General features: G+C 45.8%; 1 protein-coding gene across 1 annotated transcript in view; it reads left to right on the plus strand.

Annotated features, from left to right (window-relative positions):
• SCUBE1 (signal peptide, CUB domain and EGF like domain containing 1) overlaps positions 1-17,988 on the plus strand; it is a 1,434,630-nt gene that overhangs the window by 481,370 nt on the left and 935,272 nt on the right. The gene's annotated exons all lie outside the window — the stretch shown is intronic.

A 17,988-nucleotide genomic window follows, 5' to 3' on the forward strand; every position in this document is an offset into this window, starting at 1 on the left:
GAAAAAAACTGAAAGGAGCAGCTACAAAGTAAAAAGTGTGCAAGAGGCGTGATCATTGTTAAAAATACCATCCTAGAAAGACTAGGGGGCACTCCATGAAGTTAGCATGTGGCACATTTAAAACTAATCGGAGAAAGTTCTTTTTCACTCAACGCACATTTAAACTCTGGAATTTGTTGCCAGAAGATGTGGTTAGTGCAGTTAGTATAGCTGTGTTTAAAAAAGGATTGGATAAGTTCTTGGAGGAAAAGTCCATTACTTGCTATTAATAAGTTGACTTAGATAATAACCACGCTATTACCTAGCAACGGTAACATGGAATAGACTTAGTTTTTGGGTACTTGCCAGGTTCTTATGGCCTGGATTGGCCGCTGTTGGAAACAGGATGCTGGGCTTGATGGACCCTTGATCTGACCCAGTATGGCATGTTCTTATGTTCTTAATCCATTTTCACCTTTATACAACTTCAAAAGCAATACAAATTGTCATCCAAACATTTTTGTTGCATATTTACAACCTCAATATTACTTTACAGTGCTTGATTGATAAATATCTTTAGTTGTTTAATCCATACTCTCCAATTACGTCTCTTCGCTTCATGCATAAAAACAAAATTCTTTGTCTTCTTGGTACAAACTTTGACATTTGAATTGGACTTCAGATCTGGATTATATACTGGTGAATGCTTGGATAAAATGCATAGGAGCACAAGTGAATTCAGGAGATATAATGTCTTATTCTTATTAGTAGGTATGTGCATTCATTTCAAACAAATTTCAAAAACTTGATGAATAAGGGCAATTTGTTTAATTCGAGCTCCCTCAAATGAAACAAACCTTATTCGTTCCATTTGTTTGAAATGAATGCATTGGGCCTAGGCCTAGGCCCAGGCCAAAAGCTGGTGCCTCACCTAGGGCATAGGCCAAGGCCCAGAACAAGGGCCATGGTGTAGACCTGCGCCCTACATCGAGACCCAGGCCTCCATCTGGGAATAATCACTTATCTAATCAGTCAGGTATCCAATGCCCAGGCCATGTCCCGACGCCTTGACCTTGGTGGCCCAGCCAGAGACTGGGTCCTGATGCCTGAGCCTCAGTCTAGTCCAGGGCCAGGGTTCTAGGCTTATGCTGTGACCCAGCCCGGAGGCTGGGCTCCAATTCTGGGACATAGACCCAGGCCTAATGCCAGGGCATGGCCTCGAGGCTGGGTTCTGATACCTCAGCTTAGGCCAGGGCCTGGGCCCAGGCCTAAGCTGCATCGGGACCCAGATGCTGGGTCCCGATGCTGGGGTCTCGGCCCAGACTAAGGAAGGGAATGGTTAATAGAACGGAAAATGTCATAATGTCTCTATATCGCTCCATGGTGAGACCACACCTTGAATACTGTGTACGATTCTGGTCGCCGCATCTCAAAAAAGATATAGTTGCGATGGAGAAGGTACAGAGAAGGGCAACCAAAATGATAAATGGGATGGAACAGCTCCCCTACGAGGAAAGGCTGAAGAGGTTAGGGCTGTTCAGCTTGGAGAAGAGACGGCTGAGGGGGGATATGATAGAGGTCTTTAAGATCATGAGAGGTCTTGAACGAGTAGATGTGACTCGGTTATTTTCACTTTTGAATAATAGAAGGACTAGGGGACATTCCATGAAGTTAGCAAGCAGCACATTTAAGACTAATCGGAGAAAATTCTTTTTCACTCAATGCACAATAAAGCTCTGGAATTTGTTGCCAGAGGATGTGATTAGTGCAGTTAATGTAGCTGGGTTCAAAAAAGGTATGGATAAGTTCTTGGAGGAGAAGTCCATTAATGGCTATTAATCAATTTTACTTAGGGAATAGCCACTGCTATTGATTGCATCAGTAGCATGGGATCTTCTTAGTGTTTGGGTAATTGCCAGGTTCTTGTGGCCTGGTTTTGGCCTCTGTTGGAAACAGGATGCTAGGCTTGATGGACCCTTGGTCTGACCCAGCATGGCAATTTCTTATGTTCTTATGTTCTTATAATGCCACAGCCCGGTCCAGAGGTTGGGTCCTGAAGTCTGGGCCTCAGGCTAGGCCAGAGCCCTACAACCATAGTCCGACCCAGAGGCTGTGTCCTGATGCCTGGGCCTTGACTTAGGGTGAGGCCCAGTCCCAGAGCACAGGTTTTGGAGCTCTCATGAAGCAATCATCTTCTGTCTTTATAAACTAACACTGTGTACTGGGGTCATGCTGGAGTTAATTCTGGCATAGTTACCCCAGCGAATGGCGCCATTTTGAGATACGGCTTTGTATGACTTGCCTAGGCCGAGGCCCTGGTGTTGGTGCCCAGTCTCCGGGCTGGGCCATGTTATCAATCCTGGGCCCAGACTTCAGCTTGGTTCTAGGCGGCAGATCCCCACCAGACAGGGTATGTGAGGGCAGAGGGAATCCTGGCTCCAGCATTTTTTCCAGATGGGTGGTAGGATAAGAAAGGGAGTCCTTGGGAAGCCCCATTTTTGTTTTTTCTGTTCTTTTTTTGTTGTTGGGGTTTTTTTTTGTTTTTTGAGATGTTTGATTTTTTTTTTTTTTCATGACTCAAACAAATCAAACATTCCATAAACCGAAATTCGTGGGGAAAACCTTCCCAAAAATGAACTGAAAAATGAAAATCAATTTTTTTCCCTGCATACCTCTATTTATTAGTGTCCAAAACATCCATTGCTGTGAAATATCAGGAACTACTATTTAAATTACTTTATAGGAGCTATTTTGATAATGTGAAAGCTTTTGAAAATGATATATTAGATTCTGATATCTGTTTAAATTGCCATATCGAAAAAGGTAATATGATTCAGAATTTTCTGTTATATATGAGATTATTTTCTTTTTGGAATACTGTACTGAAGACAATAGAGAAGATAATTCATATTAAATCTCCATATATGGGAGCCTTTTTACTCTTAGGGTCTTTATGTTGGGCTTCTGCTTTACCTAAAATGGTACAAACAATTTGTTTCTATATCTATTTTATTAGCAAATTTTGCAATTTGAAGCATTGGATTCAGTCCAATTCCCCTTCAATAATACTATGGTATCAGCAAATGATTGGATGCAACTGAAGTGAATAGAAATATGATGGATGGGAAGGCTGGTATCAAATGATTATCTTAAAGCATAGGAAGATCTATATAATTTATTAACACAATCTATGAGAGACAAAATTAACACTGTAGGCTATTCACCTAACTGGCTTCGCTAATTTAGAACGATAGTTGGCACTATGATAGGCATTCTTCTGGCATAGGGATACATGTTGTGAGTATGACTGAATGTATGAAAGATGTGAATCTGTGTCTTGTCAGCTGATTTGCAGCTAATTTATGTGTATAGAGGAAAATGATGCTTTGCATTGTGATACATTACTTGATGCTAATATTGTTCAATAACTATGCATTTTGTTTGTGTTCAATGTACTGCACTGAGATAAATAAAGTTCTATTTAAAAAAAACAGGCCTTCAGAACTTTCTAGTAAATCTCAGGTTTTGCTGTGAAAATACGGCATCTGCCACCAAGCTGGCTCTTCCATTGTTTTTTTGTTTGGGGATTTTTTGACAGTGGCAGGAAGACTTTGAGAACACATTGATTTTTTATCAGCAAACTGATTCACACCATTTGGTAGGCATGTGCATTCATTTTCAACGCATTGGCAATCTGCAACGCATAAGTCCCTATTCGTTGTATTCGTGGGTTCGTGAAACGCATCTCGATCCCCACGAATACAACATATCATATTAGTTTAATTCTTTTGGCTCGCAGTGAGTTCTTAGTGGCCGTTTGAAATAGGAGATAGCAAAAACCAGCCCTTTCCTGTGAGTCATAAGTGACCTCACAGCCCTGTCATAGAGTGGGTAGACAGGTTGACAAGGAGACCAGAATGCAACCTATCAGAGCTAAGCATTTTTTGTAATGCAGCCAATCGCTGCTCTCAGTGCTCTGTGATGCTATTCCTGATGATGCAGCACTACGTTAAGCATGTGGCGTGCCACGCACTTTCTTGGCGGGGATGGTCTGGGGAGGTGGTCGCACTCAGAGCTAGTCTGAGTATCTCAAATCTGTACTCAGTTGCTAGCTACTTTGATAGAATTTTCCATTGAAAAAGATATTTGTTTGATTTGGCTCCAGTGCTGCCACCAGCTAGCCATGCTTTTTTTGACCGCACTTTTTTTTATTGATCTGAGACGGTCTCTTTGTCTGTGCCACTGAGAGAAGCTGCTAGCAGTGGCATTTTTCTGCTTATTTTACCCCTTGGGATAGGTTGCAAGCAGGATTTGGGTGTTGTGTGTGGGAGATATATTAAATTGCTAACTACTTTGATACAATTTTCCATTGAAAAATATATTTCTTCGTTTTTTGCTGCTGTGCCAAGCTAGCCATCCTTTTTATTTAACTGCAGATTTTTTTTTTAATTGAACTCAGGATGTCTCTTTGTGCTCTTTTAAGACAAGAAGACAGTGTACTCACTGGGCATCAGTGGGCACTGGGCAGTTTTACAGACTCACATATATATTATTGGGACAGCAGTGATCTCTGAAGCCAAATCCCCACTGGGCCGCTTTTGTAGTTACAAGCTTGGTGTGTGCATACAGCAGTCCCAGTTTTAGTGTACATACAGGTACATCCTTGTGGGCCAGTGGGCACTTTTGCAGACTCACGTATATTGCGACAGGGGTGCTCTCTGAAGCCAAATCCCCAGTGGGTCTCTTTTGTAGTTACAAGCTTGGTGTGTGCATACAGCAGTCCCAGTTTTAGTGTACATCCAGGCACAGCCTCATTGGCCAGTGGGCACTTTTGCAGACTCACGTATATTGGGACGGGGTACTCTCTGAAGCCAAATCCCCAGTGGGGCCTCTTTTGTGGTTACAAGCTTGGCAGATTTTCAAAGCGTTATGCGCGCCGAACCGGCATCTAAGCGCGTAAGTGGCAGGGGCGCGCACAACCCAAATGTTGCATAGGGGTATTTGTGTGTGTAAATGACCCTGCGCGCACAACCTTATGCAAATAGCAAAAGGGCGTGTCGGGGCGGATACCGGACATATGCGCGTAAAACGTATTTTATAAGCAGCGCGCATAAATCCACCAGCGTGCTGCCAAGGTCCCGCACGTATATTTACTACTGCTTGCCTGTGTGCGCAAGCGACGAGTGAAGGGTCTGCGGCTGCTGGCTCTCATCGCTCAAGGACCAGACATTCTGGAGAAGGGCAGAAGGTGGAAGGAAGAGGCCTTAGGGGAGTAACCGGTGGTAACTGGGAAAGTAGAAACGTTTTCCATAGCCACCGTTAATGTGCGTTAGATGGTAGCTGACTGCCTCAGGAGCATCTAAAGTCAACAGCTATTCTTTGGTTATTCCTTGTCTACACATGTTTACAGCAGCAATATGGCTCCTGCAATCGATACGGCTCAGAAGAGAAAGAGAGAGGAGGAGGAGAAGAATGCTGAGACAGAGGCGGTACCCTTTACATAGAGTTTACAGGACTTGCACACAATTCTGAATTTGTCTGAGGAGGAAGTAATGCACCTTTTCAGATTAATAAGGAGGACCATTCCGTCCCTCTGCCAAATGTTAGAGGCTGACCTGCAACCTCTCACCCAAAGGGGCCATGCCTTGCCTGTACACATCAAGGTGACTACATTCCTGGCATTTTTGGCTACCGGCACCTTCCAAACACCGCTTGCTAGGGATGTGCAGAGCAAAATTTTATGTTCATATTTTTTATGTCCGAAAGGGGGGTCCCACTTGCGGCCAATATGGACATAAAAAAAAATCCAATGAGTTGGGTATATGTACATATGTGCAAAAAAAAAAATTAAACCCCCTCACCCTCCTTAATCCCCCCCCCAGACTTACCACAACTCCCTGGTGATCGAGCGAGGAGTGAGGACGTCATTTCTGCAATCCTTGCGAGAAGCATGTGACGTCGGTGGCACGTAGAGTGACGCGGCGTCACGTGATTCCCGGCTCGTTCGCGCCGGACGGCTCGTTCGGCCCAAAAAGAACTTTTGGCCAGCTTGGGGGGGCCTCCTGACCCCCCCAAGCTGGCCAAAAGTTCTTTTTGGGCCGAACGAGCCGTCCGGCGCGAACGAGCCGGGAATCACGTGGCGCCGCGTCACTCAGACGCGACGTCACGTGATTCCCGGCAAGTTCACGCCGGACGGCTCGTTCGGCCCAAAAAGAACTTTTGGCCAGCTTGGGGGGGCCTCCTGACCCCCTCAAGCTGGCCAAAAGTTCTTTTTGGGCCGAACGAGCCGTCCGGCGCGAACTTGCCGGGAATCACGTGACGTCGGCGTCACGTGATTCCCGGCTTGTTCGCGCCGAACGAGCCGTCCGGCGTGAACTTGCCGGGAATCACGTGACGTCGCGTCTGAGTGACGCGGCGCCACGTGATTCCCGGCTCGTTCGCGCCGGACGGCTCGTTCGGCCCAAAAAGAACTTTTGGCCAGCTTGGGGGGGTCAGGAGGCCCCCCCAAGCTGGCCAAAAGTTCTTTTGGGCCGAACGAGCCGTCCGGCGCGAACGAGCCGGGAATCACGTGACGCCGGCGTCACTCGACGTGCCGCCGACGTCACATGCTTCTCGCCAAGGATTGCAGAAATGGCGTCCTCACTCCTCGCTCCATCACCAGGGAGTTGTGGTAAGTCGGGGGGGGGGGGGGATTAAGGAGGGTGAGGGGGTTTTATATTTTTATTTTGGCTCAACAATCGCGATTTCCCACATATCGAACATATCTATGTTCGATATGTGGGAAATCCGATCGTTTATGTCGAATCAATTTTTAAGTAAAAAAAAAATATGAGTTGCGTTTTACTAATGCGGTCAATCCGAATGCACACCCCTACCGCTTGCTGTGACTTCTAGAATCACTCAGGCTGCCACATCAAGGTGTCTGGAGCAGGACCTGGCTGCCTTGCTGTGACACACACACCACTTTATGTCCTTCCCCTTCAAAAGAGAGGAACAGCATGAAACCATGAGAGACTTTTAACAAATAGCACACTTCCCCCCAGTCTTGGGAGCTATTGATTGCTCTCACGTGGCCCTAAGGGCACCAGGAGGAAATGAGGCCATCTACCGCTCACTAAACATGCAGGTGGTGTGCAACGCCAAGGGCCTCATCACCAATGTGGTGGCCCGCTTTCCTGGATCAACTCATGATGCCTACATTCTCACTCAATCCAGGATCTATGAACAGTTCCAGCTGCGACACGTCATTGGGGGCTGGCTCCTAGGTAGTACGCTAACCAACTGCTCACGTGAGCCTCAACCTATATTAGTAGATCCCTTATATTTAGGGTGCCACTGTAGGCATTCTGTTTGTAAGCCCTGTGAGCTGTATCCCAATGAAGCACAGACAGAATGTAACCTTCATTGTTTCTCTTATGCTACAGGTGACAGAGGCTATCCACTGAAATCCTGGCTCATGATTCCCATGGCCAGCCCCAACACTGCAGCTGAGACTCGCTACAACAGGGCACACCGTAGGACCAGGGCTGTCATAGAGAGAACATTTGCCTCTTGTACTCCCCCCCCTAAAGTGTGTGAGATATTCCTAGCCTGCTGTATGCTACATAATCTTGCACTTAACAGACACATCCCTGTACCAGAGGATGCCCCTGAAGAGAATGAGGAGGATGAGGACGTGCAGCTGACTGTGGAGGAATTGGCAGAAATCCATCGCTTGAGCCAAAGGTGGGCAATACAAGAAAGGAACATTCTCGTAGAAAGCCATTTCAGTAGGTGATAGTGCATTTATTAACAAGTGTGTCAAAAAAGTGCTAATCAAATAAAAGTAAAAAGCAAGAACAGAAATATAGCAACAGTTCACTTCCTCGGCCGTCCTCTCCTATGGCCGTCAGGAAGCTTAGACTGCTCCAACTGGGTGCTCCGGCGCAGTGGACTCCTCCCACTGCTTACACTACCCTCAGAGGGCAGAGGAGGTTGGGGCAGTTCCAGGTCATAGCTGCAGGATGGTACAGCCAGGGGCAACAGCAGTTCTGGTGCTGGTGGGGGAAGGATCACAGGAGGTGCAGGTGGGGGTGGTGGTGCCATCTACGGATAGCCTGGAACAGGCTGAGGCACAGGTGGCGGTACCACACCGGGCGCCTCTGCACGGGCAGGTGCCATCCATGGGTATGGAAGCCCATAAGGTGGAGGGTAATGCATCCAGGGCCCCATGAAAGCCCATGGAGCCGCTGGTGGCTGCGGCTCCCTCCAAACCTCCGTCTGTTCCTCAGTAGCCCGGCAAAGGTCTCGGAGGCACGCCTGAATCCCCTGACTCTCCTCCCTGATGGTATCATGGAGGGAACTCGCTTCCTGCTGCACCACATCAGACAGGCCAGAGATAGCGTCCAAGAGGCTGGCGCCCTGCTGTAACAGTCTCTCTGCCTGGCTGGTCTACAGGTCGGGTTCAGGCTGGTCCGACACACTGCTGTCCTGCCGCCGATCATGTAGCAGTTCAGCCAGTGGGTCCTCCGGCTCCTCTCCCTGCCGCTGCTGCTTCTCCTCTGCAGGCTGTTCCATGTGTTCACTGACTTTCATTTCCTCCTCTGGCAACGAGTCAGGGACCACCCGCAGACACCGGTACAGCCTTTGGGGTCGTCTAGGTGCAGGTCCAAGTTGCTCATCATTTATTTATTTATTTATTTTTCTATTTATTTATTTAATTAATTAATAGCTTTTATATACCGGCATTAGTGTGAAACATCATGCTGGGTCACATTTTAAACAAAATGAGTGGAAAATACATTGAAACAAGGAGATAAGGGCGGGGAATCAATGCTAACTGGGCAACGATCGTACAGGTTTGAAAAGAAAGAATAAATAACACAATCAAATAGCAATTCAAAACTGAAATTACAACAAATCAACATGATAATTGCAACAGAATAGAGAAGATGATACTCAGAGATTACATTGTATTAAAAGGGGGACTAAAAGGAGAGAGCATGTGGTTCACAACGTAGAAGCTTGGATCAAGAAGTACAATAAGTGGGGGTGTAAACGCCTTGGATCAGAAGTACAGTATGTGGGGGGTAAAATCCTCAAGGAAGAGGAAATGGGGTACCAATAGGCAGGATGAACAGGACAGTAAGAGCCTGGAAGACGGGCCTGGAGGCAGGGAAAGCAAGGAGACTAATCTGAGTAGGCCTGTTGAAACAGCCAAGTTTTTAATTTCTTATTGAATTTATTTGGGCAGGTTTCTAAGCGTAGCATCATGGGCATGGAATTCCAACGTGTGGGGCCGGCGATAGAAAGAGCTCGTTCCCTAGTAGATGAGAGGTGTGCTATTTTTAGAGAAGGGACGTGCAGGGTTCCTTTGTGAACTGTTCTCGTGGATCGGTTCTGTTGCACAGCACTGAATGGTATATCCAGCCACAAGGAATTGTGAGAGTGAATGGACTTGTGTATAGTGGTTAGTGTTTTATAAGTTATTCTGAATGGGATGGGGAGCCAGTGCAGGTCTTTCAGAATGGGGGTGATGTGGTCTGTTTTACAGGTATTAGTTATGATTCTGGCGGTTGCATTTTGCAACATCTGGAGCGGTTTTATAGTCGCATAGGGGAGTCCTAGAAAGAGGGAATTACAATAGTCAAGTTTGGATAGGAGAGCGGTTTGAATCACGGTGCGAAGATCATGAGAGTGTAGCAGGGGCTTAAGTTTTTTTAAGACATTGAGTTTATAGAATCCATCTTTGAGAATGGAGCTCACATATTTTTTCATGTTCAGTTGTGGATCCAGGAGGACTCCAAGATCTCTTACACAGGATTGATTTATGCTGGATTTGCAAGTTGGGTCAGGCAATAGGGGGGGTTTAGTTGGGTCGGAAAATAGGGGGGGGTTTAGGATGGGGATGGGGGGAAATAAGGAGGAGTTCGGTTTTGTTTTGTGTTCAGAGCAAGGTGGAGGTTTGTGAGAAGAGCGTTATGGGAACAAGGCAGGATTCCCAGTGCTTCAGAGCATCAGGGATGGAATTGTGGGATGGGGATTATGATTTGAATATCATCTGATTATAGGTAGAACTTAAGTTGAGCTCGGCTAAGAGATGGCATAATGGGGTGAGGTAGATATTAAAGAGGGTAGACGAAAGGGAGGAACCTTGTGGTACACCTTGTTTCAGGGGGTGGGAGGCAGAAATAGCATTGCCAATTTTAACGGAGAATTTTCTATTAGATAAGTAAGACTTAAGCCATGCAATCGCTAAGCCTGAAATGCCAATGGCTTCTAAACGGGCTAGAAGGTGGTTGTGACATATGGTATCAAAAGCTGCGGAAATGTCAGGAGGGCAAGGAGGTAGCTGCTACCCTTATTCATTCCTATGAGGATGTGGTCTGTAAGGGTGAGCCAGAAGGGACTCTGTGTTGAGATGTTTTCGGAAACCGAATTGTGAAGCATGGAGAATGTCCGTGGTTTTCTAAATAGTCCATGAGTTGCGAGTTAACAACTCTTTCCATTATCTGGCGATGAACGGAAGGTTTGATATGGGACAAAAGTTTGCAGGGGTCTTTTGGATCTAGGGATGGCTTCTTGAGGAGGGGTTTGACCACTGCTTGTTTGAGTGTGTCGGGGACAGAGCCAGTGGATAGCGAGCAATTGATGATGTCAGCTATCGCTCTAGAAATGGTGTTGGGAATGGCGAGAAGCGCTTTGGCAGGGATGGTATCACTCGGGTGGCTCCCCTAAATTCAAAAACATATAGACATTAGCCCACTGGCAATTTGGGGTGTTATGTACTTGGCTCCATATGTGATACATGGTACAGTAGCAGACCTGACTATTATCCAGTGGTTAGTGACATGGGACTCAGCATTCTAAGTAGGCCGCATCCTGATGTACACCCCTGGGGGTATCATGTGTGGCATAGTGGGGCCGTCAACCACAACCATCCAGCACCTGCCCCTTCTGGACACAGAGGGTTGTCAGTGTACTGCATGAAATGTTGGTCAGTTTACCAGGCTGAGTTAGGTCAGAGAGCCCTGTCATAGGAACAGCGCCTTAACCTTCAACCTAATCGTGCCCCACCGTTATATGCATTCCAGGGACACATGACCTGTGCAACATGCTATGGGACCTTGAATTAGGCATGCCTGCTAGAGGAAGGAGGGAAGGGGAAATCATAGGGGGAAGGGTAGGAAGGGGCTGAAGGGGAACATGGGGAATTGGGGGGGGGGGGGGTTTAAAAACTCCTTTGCAAGATGGAACATCCAATAATGAGCAGGTGACACTACCAACTGTAATGGACACATCGGTCATATGCCTCTCATCAGTTCACATACAAAAACTGCGCACACTCATTGCAGACAGTGTGGAAAGCTAGCATTGTGTGGCTGCTTACATGTGGACCAGCAGATACTCTGACAGCCTACCTTGCCCCTAAGAAATAACATCCACAAAATATTATAAGACAGTCCCTACACTATAATGCCGTATATGGCCTGCTGTATGACCACATATATAAAGCATCACCATACACACACCTATGAGACCAGTGCATGCTGTACTGCTAGTCTAGTACCTAAGCTGGAGCAGTGCAGTCCTCTGTGCTGGCTTGTGTTAATGGCGATAACCTCTGACCAATAATTCAATGAATACCAGCTCCAAAGAAGTTATGCAGTGAAAGGTTTATTAATGGGGAAAAGGGGAAAGGCGTGGTTTCCCCGGGGAAGAAGTGAATACAAAGCAAATGGTGTATAATTCAGAATCTACCCAGCGCTCTAACGCGTGTGCTCAGACTTATAAGGGTCCTGGGATTGCTGATACCAGACATCTGCATAATCCACACCCATTACCTTCAATAACCAATTGATATATATTTTAGCATGTGTACTTAGCGTGCTTCTTACTATAGGCTTAGGCCTCTTGTTATCAGAAAATAACAAAGTTAGTTCCATCCTTCCAGGAATGATGTCATCCGTGCTGGATGATCCTCTTGTAAGTTTAATTATCATAGTGCTTCATAGTGCTATCAATCCACTCAGCACTAGGTATTCTTACACTTGGTACATACATCTGTACAGTAGCCCTGCCTGGAATCCTGGATTACTGACTGCTCTACATGCAATGGCCATTGTGTTGGTTAAACTATAACATCGTTCCAGAGGAAGTTAGGCAAAATCATATGCCCAAAGAGTTTTTTATTATTATGTACACAAACTTAGCAATAATACAATATCTAGACATATATGGTACACTTGTGCATATTGGGCACACAAGTCCACTGTCTGGCCACACCTAGCCAAAGTGGCTAAGCGATATAGAAACATAGAAACACAGAAATGACGGCAGAAGACGACCAAATGGCCCATCCAGTCTGCCCAGCAAGTTTTGCACTTTTTTTTTTTCTCATACTTATCTGTTACTCTTGGCTCTTAGTAACCTTTTGGTTCTATTTCCCTTAATGTAGAGAGCAGTGTTGGAACTGCATCTAAGTGAAATATCTAGCTTAATTAGTTAGGGGTAGTAACTGCCGCAATAAGCAAGCTACACCCATGCTTATTTGTTTACCCAGACTATGTAATTCTGCCCTTGTTGATTGTTGTCTGTATACAGATCCACTTTTCTTCATCCCCCCTGCCATTGAAGCAGAGAGCTATGCTGGATATGCATTGAAGGTGAATTATCAGGCTTATTTGGTTTGGGGTAGTAACCGCCGTAACAAGCAAGCTACTTCCCGCTTTTTGTGAATGCAAATCCTTTTTCCCACATTTCTTCTTGCCGTTGAAGCTTAGAGCAATGTTGGAGTTGCATTAACCGTGTGTATGTTTATTGAATAAGGGTATTATCTCCGGACCCTGCTAGGGGATCCAAGATGGCCGCACGCATTAAGACCTAAGCGGGAGCGCTCTGTCTTTTTGCTTACTTTTTTGCTGAATAATGCCTGCTAAGAGGAAGGGTAAAGTTCGGACTTACCTGACCGAATCGAACCCCCCCACGACCATTCAGACAGAGATTACCCGCTTTGTGAGTCCAACAGTTCAACAGAGAACCGAGGAATCTGATGCGCGGGACGGCATGGAAGAGTCGCCTTCGCCGGCAGGGGAGGTGTCTCTGAGCCCGGAACAGAGGGAGCCACCTACGCAGAGCTTAGTAGAGGAGACGAGGAGTGGAGGTTCGGCAGTGATTCAAGCCGGCCCGATTCCACTGACCCCCGATGGGATAGCTGCGGGACTTCATACATCGAGCCCGGTGGAAGTTTTGAGGCCTGTGGGACTAACCGAAACCAGCGTAATCCTGGAAGGAGGTGTCTCCAGAGAATAGTATAAGGAGAGAGTTAATTCCTATCCCAACGCGACCTGCACAGGTGACTTTAGACTTCCCTCTGGGACTTTTTGGCTGGGATAGCCTCGGCTATAAACTCTGGGGTAGATTTTCAGAGCCCTGCTCGCCTAAATCCGCCCAAAACCGGGCGGATTTACGCGCGCAGGGCCCTGCGCGCCAGGAAGCCTATTTTACATAGGCCTCCCGGCGCGCGCAGAGCCCCGGGACTCGCGTACGTCCCGGGGTTCTCGGAGGGGAGCGTGTCGGGGGCGGGGCCGGAGCGCGCGGCGTTGCGGGGGCGTGTCGGCAGCGTTTTGGGGGCGGGTACGGGGCGTGGCTACGGCCCGGGGGCGTGGCCGCGCCCTCCGTACCCGCCCCCAGGTCGCGGCCCGGCGCGCAGGAGGCCCGCTGGCGCGCGGGGATTTACGCCTCCCTCCGGAGGCGTAAATCCCCCGACAAAGGTAGGATGGGGGTTTAGACAGGGTCGGGCGGGTGGGTTAGGTAGGGGGACGGGAGGGGAAGGTGAGGGGAGGTTAAAGGAAAAGTTCCCTTCTAGGCCGCTCCGATTTCGGAGCGGCCTAGGAGGGAACGGGGGTAGGCAGCGCGGCTCGGCGCGCGCAGGCTATACGAAATCGATAGCCTTGCGCGCGCCGATCCAGGATTTTAGCCGATACGCGCGACTACGCGCGTATCTACTAAAAATCCAGCGTACTTTTGTTTGCGCCTGGAGCGCAAACAAAAGTAGGCTGTTCGCGCTCGTCTGAAAATCTACCCCTCTCTGAATGAAAAAAATGGAACTTTCAAACTCACAAAACGCTCAAAAATCAGCTGCTATGCAATTACAACTAGATGGTTTAAAAGAGAAGTGAATGGTTTGGAGGAGGATAATAAGCAATTCCAACAGTGTAAGACTGCTGCAATTAAAGATAGTCAAATTCTCTCCAGACGTATGGAATTTATTGAAAATAAATCCAGACATTTGAATTTACGCTTTACTAATTTTCCCAAGGTAGTGGGAGAAATTCCCTACACTACCCTGAAGAAATTTCTCCTTGAAAATCTGGAAATAATCGAAGCAAACCTTCCATCCATTAACTCCCTGCTTTTTGTTCCTACATCGACACGTTCGGGAAACCCTGCCAATACTCCCTTTGCAGGGAATTTGACAGGGTTTTTAGAAGATTCTACTTTGGATGTAATTAGCAGGGGAACACTTTGGAATCATTCATAACAGTTAAGGATATTCGCCTAGTGATGAAAGCATATTTAGGAAATATCCGCTTAACTTTCATGAGGCCTGCTGTAAAAATTTTTCCTGATTTAGCCCCAGCCACTCAGGCCAGGCGTCGGGGTTTTTTAACCCTTAGACAAGAGGCTGTAGGGCTGGGTTTATATTGTAAAGATGTTGTTTCCCTGTAAATGTTTTCTCATGAAAGGAAGTGAGTGTTATGTTTTCTTTATTCCTGAGCAATTAAAAGAGTTTATTGAGGCCAGGAAAGTTTAACATTCTAACCCAGTAAAATAGATATGGAACTGTGTGTTACGTGCATTCTGTTAAGTATGGTTTTATTATCCTATTTTCTTCCTTAAAAGATTTCTGGATCTCCCTTTAAGTATCTGCTGGGAGTGGGACTTAATAACTGATTAATTGTTTTAAAATTATTTAAAAATTTCTATGCCAAGGCTTATATAATTTTCAAATAGTTTGTTTATAATATTGTTTAAACCTTCTGCTAGTTAAGGTGGCAAATGGAAAAAATTTGCTTGTGAAATTAATGTACCCACGGTATTTCTTTATAAGCAAAATTGATTTTGTTTATGTATTAAAAATGAATAAAGAATTAAAAAAAAAAAAAGGGTATTATCTCCAGGTAGTAGCCGTCCTTTACGCGAGCCACCCACTCTTCATTCACGTCCTCTAGACTTTATGGATCCACAGTGTTTATCCCACGCCCCTTTGAAGTCCTTCACAGTTCTGGTCTTCACCACTTCCTCCGGAAGGACATTCCAGGCATCCACCACCCTCTCCGTGAAGAAATACTTCCTGACATTGGTTCTGAGTCTTTCTCCCTGGAGCTTCAAATCGTGAACCCTGGTTCTGCTGATTTTTTTCCGATGGAAAAGGTTTGTCGTTGTCTTTGGATCATTAAAACCTTTCAAGTGTCTGAAAGTCTGTATCATATCACCTCTGCTCCTCCTTTCCTCCAGGGTATACATATTTAGATTCTTCAATCTCTCTTCATGTCATTCGTTGAAGACCTTCTACCTTTTTGGTCGCCCTTCTCTGGAACGCCTCCAACTTGTCTCTGTCTCTTTGGAGATACGGTCTCCAGAACTGAACACAGTACTCCAGGTGAGGCCTCACCAAGGACCTGTGCAAGAGGATAATCACTTCCCTTTTCTTACTCGATATTCCTCTCTCTATGCAGCCCAGCATTCTTCTGGCTTTAGCTATCGCCTTGTCACATTGTTTCACCGACCAGATCATTAGACATTATCACCCCAAGGTCTCTCTCCTGCTCCGTGCACATCAGCCTTTCTCCCCCCATCGAATACAGTTCATTCGGATTTCCACTCCCATTATGCATGACTCTGCACTTCTTGGCATTGAATCTCAGCTGCCATATCTTCAACCACTCTTCCAGCTTCCTTAAATCCCGTCTCATTCTCTCTACTCCTTCTGACGTGTCCACTCTGTTGCAGATCTTAGTGTCATCCGCAAAAAGACAAACCTTACTTTCTATCCCATCCACAATGTCGCTCACAAAGATATTGAACAGGACCGGTCCCAACACCGATCCTTGCGGTACACCACTTAAAACCGCTCTGTCTTCAGAGAGAGTTCCATTTACCATCACACATTGTCTTCTGTCCATCAACCAGTTTGCAATCCAGGCCACCACCTCGGCTCTCATTCCTAAGCTTCTCATTTTATTCATCAGTCTCCTGTGCGGGACTGTATCAAAAGCTTTGCTGAAATCTACCGCGACGCAGGAGGACGGAGGGACACCTTCAGGAGCTCTGGTTGTGACTAGGAGAGGGGCGATCTTCGTCTCCTTCACAGGACAGACCCTCCCACCGCAGCCTGACGTGTGCACAGCGGACCTATCAAGTCCAAGGCAAGCAGCTTACCTCGCGAGACGCGACCGCTCAGCGATTCAAAAACAAGCACGCTCCCAGGCGCCGGGCGTTGCGCGTCAAAGGAGCACAACAAAGGGGCCTGCCCCTTTGTGCGCCCCTTCGTGCAGCCCCTCGGAACAGCAAAGGACAACAAAGAAGATCAGCACAAACTTTCCATTACAACCCATCTATTAAACCTTGCTCTTTTCAATACAACCACCACCACAACAACAACAAGATCCCAAACAACTCCAAGAATAACGCACCAATATCAGTAAGCATCTCTCTTAATTTTAATACCACCTCTAATTCCTAATTAATAACCATCAAATCATTCACAACACTCAAACACTCTTACATACACACAAACATACACCAAGAAATTATCTTCCCTTTATACTCATACATACAACTCCATTCAATAACACTCCAACACTCATCTAAACAATCATTAAACTCCCAAAATATTTTCCTCTCCTACACTCATTTAAATTCTTTACAACATGCACATTTATACTATCCCAATCATCCACACACAACGAAAAAACTTTATTAAAAATCTTAATACTCCCAAACTCCAACAAAAAAGAATTATACCAATCATAACATCACCAATGAACCAACTACTAGGACTTTCACTTCTATCCCTAACCTTACTTAATGCACAATCTCTCCCAAAAAAATCTCATCTCCTTAACGACTATCTAATAGAAACAAATCCAGACTGCTGCGCTATTACAGAATCATGGCTAAAACCTGAAGACACGGCTCTAATTAACCAACTCCCCACAAACATTTACGACATATTCTCTATTCCCAGACATAAAAAAAAAAAAGAGGTGGAGGTCTACCACTAGCAGCAAAAAAAAAACTAGGTCTAACCATTCAACTAACAAACTCTTCAACCTCCCTAGAATTAGCAATATTCAAATCTAAACACCTTCAAATATGCCTAATATATGCACCCCCAGGAAAACTAGAATCATAGAATCATAGAATCATATAATCATTAATAGAAATAATAGCCAAACACATTAACTCAGACAATCCCGCTATAATAATGGGAGATTTCAACCTCCATGTGGCCAAAATTCCTCAATCCTCAAACTGTAAAACTTTTCTTACCACACGCAAATTTATGGGTTTCAAACAAATCATTAATGACCCGACACATAAAGCAGGTCACACTCTAGATTTAATTTTCATTAATGAAAACCTCATCTCGACTTCATCTACAAACTGCTCTCCAATCCCTTGGTCGGACCACCGGTTGATCTCTACAACACTAAAATTCATCCAACCCATCAACCAACTAACACAAAAAACTTCAATACAATACAGGAAATTATGCAATGCAGAAACTCTCAATCAACACCTCTCCTCAGCACTATTCAAATTAAACCTCTCAGATGCTAATTCTGCTACATCATCATGGAACGAAATAACAAAAAATGTTGCAGACATGACCTGCCCACTAACCACAAAAACAATCCAATCTAACACGAAAAACAGGAAACCATGGTACACCCCTCAGCTAAGAACACTAAAACAAGAACTTAGAAAAAAAGAACATGCATGGCGTAAAAATCCATCCCCATC

This window comes from Rhinatrema bivittatum, chromosome 4, assembly GCF_901001135.1.
Source record: "Rhinatrema bivittatum chromosome 4, aRhiBiv1.1, whole genome shotgun sequence".
NCBI lineage: Eukaryota > Metazoa > Chordata > Amphibia > Gymnophiona > Rhinatrematidae > Rhinatrema > Rhinatrema bivittatum.